Source organism: Monodon monoceros, unplaced genomic scaffold, assembly GCF_005190385.1.
Source record: "Monodon monoceros isolate NGI ecotype Baffin Bay Population unplaced genomic scaffold, NGI_Narwhal_1 Super_Scaffold_21, whole genome shotgun sequence".
Lineage (NCBI taxonomy): Eukaryota > Metazoa > Chordata > Mammalia > Artiodactyla > Monodontidae > Monodon > Monodon monoceros.
Window position 1 is genome coordinate 76883380 of NW_021703778.1, and position 6000 is coordinate 76889379.

Genomic DNA, 6000 nt, shown 5'->3' on the forward strand with positions numbered 1-6000 from the left:
AGGAAAAAGGGTGACTTTTGTCCTAGAGCTGGTTAGTTTTGAATGGAAAGAATAAGGGACAGGAAAATATGGCTACAGAAAGCTGCAGAAGGTTTGTGGGAAAGGAACATTGAGAAAAGAATTTTGTACATGGTCAGGATTTTCTAAAGTTGGGTTAAATTTAATTAGGTAAATGGATTTTCTTAAGAGTAGGCTGATGCAAGACTGGATTTGGTTTCTCTCTCTCATAAGAGAACAAAGTTTTCCTGGAATTCTGCTTTTGATAACAGATTGTGTGAGTTTCTGTGCCTTTAAGTGATCTGTTTTTATTTATTTTTTAAATAATTTTTTAAAAATTTATTTTTACTTTTGGTTGCCTTGGGTCTTTGTTGCTGTGTGCGGGCTTTTCTCTAGTTGTGGCGAGTGGGGGCTACTCTTCGTTGCAGTTTGCAGGCTTCTCATTGGGTGGCTTCTCTTGTTGCAGAGCACGGGATCTAGGTGCACGGGCTTCAGTAGTTGTGGCACTCGGGCTCAGTAGTTGTGGCTCACAGGCTCTAGAGTGCAGGCTCAGTAGTTGTGACGCATGGGCTTAGTTGCTCCGCGGCATGTGGGATCTTCCCGGACCAGGGCTCGAACCCGTGTCCCCTGCACTGTCAGGTGGATTCTTAACCACTGCGCCACCAGGGAAGTCCCTGTTTTTACTTTTGAAATCTTTTTTTCACCTTAGCTCAAGGAATAATTGTTTCACAGCGACCTACAATTCTATCCGACAAGGTGTTTTAAAACTTCTCAAAATTTTTGACAGACTTCCCAAATATGAAATTCTAATTAAAGTTCTTTTGACCTTCAGCTAACTTTTGGATGCTTCAAACAGCCCCTGGAGCACCCCAAAGAGAGATCCTAAACTAACTGGGTTCATTTTGTATGTTAAATTGCATGGGAAACACTGTCCAAACTTACTGCTGCCTGTGTCAGATAGAATCATCAGGCTCGCCTCAATTTTATCATAGCCACCAAACAGATAGGGGAAAGGGTTTGGGGTTCTTCTGCTGTCTAGTCTCTCACCTTACTCTATGTCCAAAAAATCCCCTGTGGGAATACTCCCAACTCTAGGCCCTCAGGTCCTGACCCCCATGGCATCTTCCATTGTGCCCAACTCCAATTCTTCCAGGAGTTCCTTTCTGCACCTCTAGGACCCCCTTCACTCCAGGTCTTGGCAGCCCATACCTTGTTACAGACTACCTATTGGGCTGGCCAACTCCAAGCAGCCCACATCCTAGTCTTTATAGATGCTCAATTTGAAGGAATATACCCCAACATACGGAACCTTGTTATAGGACATAAGCTTATAGACAACAAATCCCCCTCAAGGGAGAGCCCTGGCAATGCACTGGAACTGGTTCAAATGTCCCTTATTGGGGACCCCTCGCTTGAGGGACTGGTTAGGTGATGGGAGAGTAGAGGACACTCAAAATCCCATTAGGCAAGAGGGATTTCGGAGGACACTCCGACCCCCTTCTGACAAAAGCTTCCTGGTAAAATGTCTCTGGGATGTTGGACTTCATTTCTAAAAGTGCTCTTGGTTGCAGCTTACTCAACATGGGACGATCCTCTTCTAAACCAGAAGAAACATCTTTGGAGTGTATCCTTAAAAATTGGAAAATTTTCGATTGGTTCAAGATGGCGGAGTAGAAAGACATGCTCTCACTCCCTCTTGCGAGAGCACCAGAATCACAACTAACTGCTGAGTGGTCATTGACAGGAAGACACTGGAACTCACCAAGGAGGATACCCCACATCCAGAGACAAAGGAGAGCCAAAATGAGACGGTAGGAGGGGTGCAATCACAATAGAATCAAATCCCATAACTGCTGGGTGGGTGAGTCACAAACTGGAGAACACTTATACCACAGAAGTCCACCCACTGGAATGAAGGTTCGGAGCCCCACGTCAGGCTTCCCAACCTGGGGGTCCGGCAATGGGAGGAGGAATTCCTAGAGAATCAGACGATGAAGGCCAGTGGGATTTGACTGCAGGACTTTGACAGGACTGGTGGAAACAGAGACTCCACTCTTGGAGGGCACACACAAAGTAGTGTGTGCACTGGGACCCAGGGGAAGGAGCAGTGACCCCATAGGACTGAACCAGACCTACCTGCTGGTATTGGAGGGTCTCCTGCAGAGGTGGGGGGTGGCTGTGTCTCACCGTGGGGACAAGGACACTGGCAGCAGAAGTTCTGGGAAGTACTCCTTGGCGTGAGCCCTCCCAGAGTCCGCCATTAGCCCCAGCAAAGAGCCCAGGTAGGCTCCAGTGTTGGGTCACCTCAGGCCAAACAACCAACAGAGAAGGAACCCAGCTCCACCCATCAGGAGACAAATGGAGTAAAGTTTTACTCAGCTCTGCCCACCAGAGCAACAGCCAGCTCTACCCACCACCAGTCCCTCCCATCAAGAAACTTGCACAAGCCTCTTGTATAGCTTCATCCACCAGAGGGCAGACAGCATAAGCAAGAAGAATTACAGTCCTGTAGCCTGTGGAACAAAAACCACATTCACAGAAAGATACACAAGATGAAAAGGCAGAGGGCTATGTACGAGATGAAGGAACAAGATAAAACCCCAGAAAAACAACTAAATGAATTGGAGATAGGCAACCTTCCAGAAAAAGAATTCAGAATAATGATAGTGGAGATGATCCAGGACCTCGGAAAAAGAATGGAGGCAAAGATCGAGAATATGCAAGAAATGTTTAACAAAGACCTAGAAGAATTAAAGAACAAACAAACAGAGATGAACAATACAATAACTGAAATGAAAAACACACTAGAAGGAATCAATAGCAGAATAACCGAGGCAGAAGAACGGATAAGTGACCTGGAAGACAGAATGGTGGAATTCACTGCTGCGGAACAGAATAAACAAAAAAGAATGAAAAGAACTGAAGACAGCCTAAGAGACCTCTGGGACATTAAACGTAACAACATGCACATTATAGGGGTCCCAGAAGGAGAAGAGAGAGAGAAAGGACCCTAGAAAATATTTGAAGAGATTACAGTCAAAAACTTCCTTAACGTGGGAAAGGAAATATCCACCCACGTCCAGGAAGTGCAGACAGTCCCATACAGGATAAACCCAAGGAGAAACACACTGAGACACATAGTAATCAAACTGGCAAAAATTAAAGACAAAGAAAAATTACTGAAAGCAGCAAGGGAAAAATGACAAATAACATACCAGGGAACTCCCATAAGGTTAACAGATGATTTCTCAGCAGAAACTCTGCAAGCCAGAAGGGAGTGGCATGACATATTTAAAGTGATGAAAGGGAAGAACCTAAAACCAAGATTACTCTGCTCAGCAAGGATCTTATTCAGATTCGATGGAGAAATCAAAAACTTTACAGACAAGCAAAAGCTAAGAAAATTCAGCACCACCAAACCAGCTCTACAACAAATGCTAAAGGAACTTCTCTAAGTGGGAAACACAAGAGAAGAAAAAGACCTACAAAAACAAACCCAAAACAATTAAGAAAATGGTAATAGGAACATATATATTGATAATTACCTTAAACGTGAATGGATTAAATGCTCTACCCAAAAGACACAGGCTTGCTGAATGCATACAAAAACAAGACCCATATATATGCTGTCTACAAGAGACCCACTTCAGATCTAGGGACACATACAGACTGAAAGTGAGGGGATGGGAAAAGATATTCCATGCAAATGGAAATCAAAAGAAAGCTGGAGTAGCAATACTCATATCAGATAAAATAGATTTTAAAATGAAGAATGTTACAAGAGACAGGAAGGACACTACATAATGATCAAGGGATCAATCCAAGAAGAAGATATAACAATTATGAATATATGTGCACCCAACATAGGAGCACCTCAATACATAAGGCAGCTGCTAACAGCTCTAAAAGAGGAAATTGACAGTAACACAATAATAGTGGGGGACTTTAACACCTCACTTATACCAATGGACAGATCATCCAGACGGAAAATTAATAAGGAAACACAAGCTTTAAACGACACAATAGACCAGATAGATTTAATTGATATTTATAGGACATTCCATCCAAAAACAGCAGATTACACTTTCTTCTCAAGTGTGCATGGAACATTCTCCAGGATAGATCACATCTTGGGTCACAAATCAAGCCTCAGTAAATTTAAGAAAATTGAAATCATATCAAGCATCTTTTCTGACCACAATGCTATGAGACTAGATATCAATTACAGGGAAAAAAACATAAAAAACACAAACACATGGAGGCTAAGCAATACGTTACTAAATAACCAAGAGCTCACTGAAGAAACCAAAGAGGAAATCAAAAAATACCTAGAGACAAATAACAATGAAAACACGACAATCCAAAACCTATGGGATGCAGCAAAAGCAGTTCTAAGGTAGGATAGCAATACTATCCTACCTCAAGAAACAACAAATACCTCAAATAAACAATCTAACCTTACACCTAAAGGAACTAGAGAAAGAAGAACAAACAAAACCCCAAGTTAGCAGAAGGAAGGAAATCATAAAGATCAGAGCAGAAATAAATGAAATAGAGACAAAGAAAACAATAGCAGAGATCAATAAAACTAAAAGCTGGTTCTTTGAGAAGATAAACAAAATTGATAAACCATTAGCCTGACTCATCAAGAAAAAGAGGGAGAGGACTCAAATCAATAAAATTAGAAATGAAAAAGGAGAAGTTACAAAAGACACCGCAGAAATACAAAGCATCCTAAGAGACTACTACAAGCAACTCTGTGCCAATAAAATGGACAACCTGGAAGAAATGGACAAATTCTTAGAAAGGTATAACCTTCCAAGACTGAACCAGGAAGAAATAGAAAATATGAACATACCAATCACAAGCAATGAAATTGAAACTGTGATTAAAAATCTTCCAACAAACAAAAGTCCAGAACCAGATGGCTTCACAGGTGAATTCTATCAAACATTTACAGAAGAGCTAACACCCATCCCTCTCAAACTCTTTCAAAAAATTGCAGAGGAAGGAAAATTCCCAAAGTCATTCTATGAGGCCACCATCACCCTGATACCAAAACCAGACAAAGATACTATAAAAAAAGGAAACAAAAGATTAATATCACTGATGAATACAGATGCAAAAATCCTCAACAAAATACTAGCAAACAGAATGCAACAACATATTAAAAGGATCATACACCATGATCAAGTGGGATTTATCCCAGGGATGCAAGGATTCTTCAATATACGCAAATCAATCAGTGTGATACACCATATTAACAAATTGAAGAATAAAAACCATATGATCATCTCAATAGATGCAGAAAAAGCTTTTGACAAAATTCAACACCATTTATGATAAAAACTCTCCAGAAAGTGGGCATAGAGGGAACCTACCTCAACATAATAAAGGCTGTATACGACAAGCCCACAGCAAACACCATTCTCAATGGTGAAAAACTGAAAGCATTTCCTCTAAGATCAGCAACAAGACAAGGTTGCCCACTCTCACCACTATTATTCAACATAGTTTTGGAAGTCCTAGCCACAGCAATCAGAGAAGAAAAAGAAATAAAAGGAATACAAATTGGAGAAGAAGAAGTAAAACTGTCACTGTTTGCAGATGACATGATACTATACAGAGAGAATCCTAAAGATGCCACCAGAAAACTACTATAGCTAATGAATAAAACTGGTAAAGTTGCAGGATACAAAATTAATGGACAGAAATCTCTTGCATTCCTGTACACTAATGATGAAAAATCTGAAAGAGAAATTAAGGAAACACTCCCATTTACCATTGCAACAGAAAGAAGAAACTACCTAGGAATAAACCTACCTAGGGACAAAAGACCTGTATGCAGAAAACTATAAGACACTGATGAAAGAAATTAAAGATGATACAAACAGATGGAGAGATATACCATGTTCTTGGATTGGAAGAATCAATATTGTGAAAATGACTACACTACCCAAAGCAATCTACAGATTCAGTGCAATCCCTATCAAATTACCAATG